Here is a 6,417-nt window from a genome sequence, read left to right on the forward strand (position 1 = left end):
ACTCCCTGTAAGAGACAAAGATAAAAAAACCACATGCCAGTAGTTTTGGTCTCCAGGTCCCTTTTTCAGTTTTAAGGCTTCCATAACCTATTGACTGTAAAACAGCCATGATCCACACATAGCTGATGGGCCAGTGCTGTGTACTTTGTATTAAAAGGAAAAAAAAAGACTCAAAACATAAGAGCAAAACTGTGGTGAACAATGAGGCATACCACTGTCCTGCAAAATCACAAGCCAACTTGTCTCTAGAAAAGAAGGGGAAACAGATTATTACACTCAACTCCCCCAGCTCTGGCCAGGCACCTACCTACCTTGTAAGCCAGAGTTACTTCTGTTTGCAAAATGTCTGTTCTGAAGAAGCATGCCCAACCCTAACAATGCCATTGCAGTTATCCCAAATTAAAGTGCAGCATCTCAAGCTTTAACACCAGCAACATACTAAAAATTTCAAGCAAACTGCTTATTGCATTTAAAAAATATTAGTAATTTAAGTTTCATTTAATAAATATTAGCAATAATTTAGCATTCCCATTATTGCACATGTGGGTGGGTTCTCCAAGAGCAATCAGATCATCAGACAGGCATGAAAAGAGTGTATGCAGCACTACAGCCCAAATGCTTTATCTTTGCTGACAGTGATCCTAATGAAAGCTGCAGTCACAAGACAGACTATTTCCTCTAAGGATTTCCTACAAGTTGGTTTCCCTTGTATTTTACACAGCTTAGTTTTGAAGCAAACTGCCTTACCAAGACTGCCTGTGCTCTTCTGAAGCCCAAAAGAGTAAAAGGTGCTCACTGAAAACAGCCAAAGATCACCTTGCCAAGGACTATGAACTACACAGCCCCTCCTTTTGCAGGCACTTCATTGATAAAACAATAAAATCTGCTTCTGACACAAAGACATGAGATCTCCAAGCACAAACCATACACCTAAAACATAATTTGGAATATACAGAAGCCATCACACAGCTCCAGGGACTTTCTAGTTCCCTTCCTTGTTTATAATCTGTTTCCCCTCCCTTCTGCAGTATGGAGATTTTGAAGCCAACATTTTCCTAAATTGCATGAAACAATAACATGCTAAGAAGCCCAAGAAACACTACACCAGATAGAAGACCTGACTTATACATGTAATTTTATTAAAAATACTGATTCAATCCATACCAAATGTCATGCTATTTTCACTAATCCTTTCTGTGTCTCCACCTGAAAAACTGAGCAAAACTTAAAAAACTGTTTATGTAAAACCAAAACTAAAAAGCTGATTTGCCCTCTTTGCACTGCATCAACTCAGCTTAACAAACAAGGCAACTCAAGGAGTCCTAGTTTGGCAAGTCCTAGTTTGCCAGTACCACTGGCATTTGAACAATGCTATAACAACAACAAAATCAGTAAAAAATAGGTGACATGACTCATATCCCAAATAGCTGCATGGGTCAAAATATAAGTATTGGAAGAACAGGACTATGTTCATTCTTAAATGACAGGGCCATATGAATTTCAGGCAATATAGCTGATTAGGTATATATGTCTAAATTTACTTCAAACAACATTTGATTTGTCTTCCCTTAACTCCATTTGTGGTAGTTCCAGATGAACCCTGAGACTGTCTGAAACGTACTAACTCTTCTTGGGTTAAAAATGAACAAACAAAAACAAAACAAAAACCAAAACAACCAAAAAACCCAACCCCAAACATCAGAAAACATTTTGCATAGAGCAAACTTCAAGATCCCTTGCAGTAATACCCAAATGAACAAAAATTTCAAATAAAGTTACATTGGACTAGAATCTTTAAACAAAGCTAACCTACAAACAAAAACAGTCTAGGATGGGTAACAAGAACTATCTTAAGCATGATTAATCAAAACAATAAAAAAGCAAAACTCTAACCCATTATTTTGTTCTGTTTCTACTTGTGTGCTTGATTATGCTTTAAAAAAAAAAAAAGCTGATGAATTTAATAATTTGATTAGAACAAGAGTCAGTCCAACTAAGTGCCCCTAAACATGGAGAATAAAAAAATACTTAGGAGAAGTGAAAGAAAGTTTATGATGCAACTATCCAAGAGAACCCAAAACTAATACCACGAAGGCACTTCCATTATATGGTCCTGGTTTTACTCCTCCAAGTTTTTAAATATTCCCCAAAGTATTATAGTGTAAGCTGAAGTTTTGCCTTGATTAAAGCCAGAGAGAGATGGAAAGTAATTCAAAAGCACATTTTCAATGCAGTAGACACACTGCTCTAAATTGCACTCACTGCAATAAGTGTTGACACATAAAACAGGATTCCTAAAGAAAAATAACTTGTCTTAGTGCTTCATGATTGAAAAATTCAGTGCTGTGTTTTAAACTGCAACTGCAAACAGCTCAGGAAATTCAATTACATTACAAAGATGTCAATAGTACTGTGTCATTTCAAGATCCTGTATGACTGCAACAAGTAACTAATTGCCATTAGAATCTTAATTTGTCTTCCCAGTCAGGATTAAATGAGCTAAATACACATAAAAAAATTTTCAGACAAAAGAAGTACATTAAAATTCTAGCTATTTACAGCAAAATGATGAAGACATGGAAGAGAAAGTTGCAGATATCAGCTGCTAAAGGTCAGAAAATGAATGGTAAATATAAAAAGGGAAGTAATAATAATAATAAATGTAAGTGATCGCCCATGTCTGGAGTCTGACAGTTTCATTTACCAATGAGAATATGGAGCACTTTCATAACTGTGATTACAACTTCCACATAAATTTAATGAATTCTTGAGAAGAGAGATATTAGTTTCAATCCAGAAGATAGGAAGAGAATAAATATCACTTCACAAAGCTATAAGGCAAGTCAAACAGCAGAACTGAACTTCTTAATCTGGAAGATTAAGAGTTGGTTTCCACAATTCCATACTCAAACCACAGCATCTTTTGTTAAGTACTATACACAGCAGGAAATGAGGGACACAGAGAAGAGAAAGCCAGAGCAATAGAGAGACAGAGCAATACACAATTCAGATTAACTCCCTAAAAAATTATTCCCATTTAGATAGAAAGGCACAGGAATTCTCAATTCAAAGTCCCATTATTTATATTAATAGTCACATCAAGCTTCTTCAAGCTCAAGGGTCACAGCCAAGTGGCCCCAAGTGAGATCACACATTCCATAGTAATGCGGGAGTGCCAACACTACAGAGCAACAGAAGCAGCATCACACACCCCCAAGGTGAAGACAAAGTGTTTTATGCATTCAAGGCTGCACTTAAGGCACAAGCACCTTATCCAAGTAATAAAGGAAAAGGAACTGGAAGCAAGAATATGTTTTAGAAAATACAGGTCATATAATTTCTTGCTCACATGGAAATATAGTAAGACAAAAAGCAAGAATGATCCACACAGAAGCTGAAGTCTTCACACAAAGATGTTTCAGAATTATAGAAGAGGTGGGAGACAATGAAGATTTAGATTCTGAACAAAGAAGCACAGACAATTCTTAACACCATTGCCCTTCTCAGCCTTAGACTGAGTCTGTGGGAGAAATATAAAGGGAGGGGAAAAAGTGTCCAAAACATGAGTCAGAGACTCCTCTCAGCAATCCTGTGCTGCCCAAGGTGCAGAATTAGTAACACGTACCAGGAAGAAGGAAGCAGGAATCACTCTGCCAGGACAACCCAAAACACCTCACTGAGAGCATGTGAAGGGGAGCTGCTCGAGCACACCATCAAGATGATGCTCTCCACGCTCAAGCCTGACACCTCATCATCCCACTCAACAAAAACTGGAGACAACAAAGAGCTACTAGACAACAGTCCCAGTAAGAATTCCTAACAACCAACCAGTCCTGAGATGCAGACAAGTACTGCTTCCTCTTGCAGAGGAAAGGAGGTGTCCTCTTGTTTCAAGCAACCCCATCCATGTTTTCATTAGGCAGCTACTATATCCTGCAATAACCTTCCAGTAAAATATTTCTATTAATCCTCTTCCACTGCATATCACACTTTTGTAAAACAAAATTCTTCTGTCCTTACCATATTAATATTTTGTTTCTATCACTCTCCTTGCTAGGATAGCACAGGGCTACTAACACAAAACACACAGGATAACTTTTATCATGCACTATGCCCTTTATCAAGCCCACAGAAACTCAACAGGGAAAAAAAAGTACCTTAGTGCTGTTCCCATTAGTAGTAAATATTCACATCAACAATAACTCTGCAAGACCCATGAGTTCAGTCAGTTTGCTAATCATGGCATAAAAGATTAGTACCAGAGTTTCTTTCCAGAAGTTTCTTTAAAAAATAATTATTCAAATGCCAAACTTCTGGCAGAGGGACAGCAGCAGACTGGATCATTGCTTGCCTTCTTTAGAGCTGGTTGTTACAGCTGCATAAAAGTTAGAAGTGCTGCTCGGAAAATGGAAAAGTAGGAAACAACCAAACAAGAATCCAGAGGGTCAGTTATGACTCAGAAAAGGGCAAAAGAAAGAAAACTGAGAAGAAGCTGTCAGCAAAGTAAACATTCGGCAGAACCTCCCAGCAACTCAATCTGAAAAGGCATGTCCAGACATTTGGATCCAAATACATTCTTCATTCCAAGCATCAGGAAAAACATAAATGCTAGTGGACAGCCCTATTCATTAAGAGCCATACTGCCACGAAAACCACATTTGCCACCATCAAAATAGAAATGGACCAATTTAAAAAAAAAATTACCCAGAGAAGCACCAATTGTGGACTCCAGAACGGCATGCAAGGTACACTGAAGAGCTGAATGTTAGGAAATGCATTACAACAGCCCTTCAGAGCACGAGAAAGGATTTTACATTTAGCAGAGAATTTCAGGTCCTGTTGCCTGCATCACCCATAAGGCATTCGAATCTGCATGGATTTAACCTCACACCACATTGTGAAAACTGACCCAACAACAAACTTAAGAGACCAGTAATGGACTGGCAATAAGTGCACATTACCAGCAGGTCATTCTTAGGCCCCTTTTTAACATTCCCATCAGCAATTTGAAAGAGGATGGGAGTGGCAAAGGCAAAGAAGCCAGATGACATTTGCAGAGGACACCAAACTGGGTGGAGCAGTAAACAAGGACAAATATAGAAAAACACAGTGGGTTTTTAAATGAAGACCAAAGAACACTTCATGCACAGGGCAAAACAGAGCAGCACTGAGCACTGACCATTTACAGACTTCACATTCATACAATCTATCTTCTTGAAGACAGGCTTGCATCTAGATAAGAATTCTTGAATCTGTCTACCACCACAGAACAGTACTCGAGAGTGTGTAGTGAGAAAAGCTACTCTAACCACCTACAGGATCTCTTGAAGATGAAACGTTGACTTAGTACAGGAAAAATTGCTTTCCAAAGGCAGCTGAACGCATGGTATCAACAGGATCACAAGTAATCCAGAAAAACACTACAAGAACACAACAGAAATTTATGTGTTGTCAGGAAAAATATGGTAGATGGCAACAAAAACGTTCCCATAGCTGGTGAATTAGCTGGGTTCGTTTCCTCTCAAGACAAGACGTAACTAGAGGCACACCTGAATGCACTTTATGCCAAACACTACTTTCACAAGCAAGTGTTCCGCAACACACGACGAAGAACAGGAGAGCTAGAGCAGACAACGCTTGCTGCACATTTTATTCGGGCAAGGCCGGAAAACACCACCAACAATAAAACACATCTCGCAGCACCAGCCCCAGAACCCGCACCGAGCCCGGACCCCGGGCCCGGAGGACAGCACGGGGGGCGGCGAAGCGGCAGCAGCCAGGCTGGGACACAAAGGCCGGCCTGAGGCGCGCCGGGGCGGCGGGGCCCGGGCTGGGGCCGGCACGGGCAGCGCTCCGCGGGGCCGCGGCTCGCGCCCTCCCGCCACGGCGCCCGCCGCCAGGCCGCGGTCCGGAACTGCCGCGCAGAGGCCCCGGCAGCGACTCCCGAGCCCCTCCCGACCGCGCTCCACCAGCCGCGGCCTCGCACGGATCGGTACCGCCGCCTTCCGGGGCGCCGCCGCGGGGCCGGCCGCGCCCGCCCGGGAGCGGCGGCGCGGCCTCGGCGCGGGGCCGGCGGCGCGCTAGGCCCGGAGCGTACCTGGAGCGGCGGGGCCGGCGGGCGGAGCGGGGCCGGCGGGCGGGGCGGAGCGGAGCGGGGCCGGCGGGCGGAGCGGCCCCGGGTCCGTCGTCGCCGCCGCCGCGCCGAGCTCCGGCCAGGCGGGCCAGCCGAGCGCCGAGCGGGGCCCAACGGCGGCGGCGCCGAGCGCGGGAGCAAGGCCCGAGCAGCCGAGGCTAGAACGCCGCCAGGCAGCGCCAGCCGAGCGACGAGGTCTTCCACCGCCGCCCGGGGGCGACGGAGGGCAGGCGAGAGCAGTCGAGCCCCGAGAAGTGCGGGGCAGCGCCCCAGCCCGGAATTAA

General features: G+C 43.5%; 1 protein-coding gene across 4 annotated transcripts in view; it reads right to left on the reverse strand.

Annotated features, from left to right (window-relative positions):
- AMBRA1 (autophagy and beclin 1 regulator 1) overlaps window positions 1-6,233 on the reverse strand; it is a 126,613-nt gene extending 120,380 nt beyond the window's left edge. For 3 of the 4 annotated variants that reach the window (XM_064424767.1, XM_064424766.1, XM_064424764.1), the window contains exon 1: window positions 6,098-6,233. The gene's annotated coding sequence lies outside the window, so the exon portion shown is untranslated. Of the gene's footprint in view, window positions 1-5,549; window positions 5,685-6,097 lie in introns of those variants that run through there. The other variant, XM_064424765.1, reaches the window with a different exon arrangement.
- Between the last annotated feature and the right edge of the window lie 184 nt (window positions 6,234-6,417).

The sequence above is a fragment of the Passer domesticus genome, chromosome 6 (assembly GCF_036417665.1).
Source record: "Passer domesticus isolate bPasDom1 chromosome 6, bPasDom1.hap1, whole genome shotgun sequence".
Classification (NCBI taxonomy): domain Eukaryota; kingdom Metazoa; phylum Chordata; class Aves; order Passeriformes; family Passeridae; genus Passer; species Passer domesticus.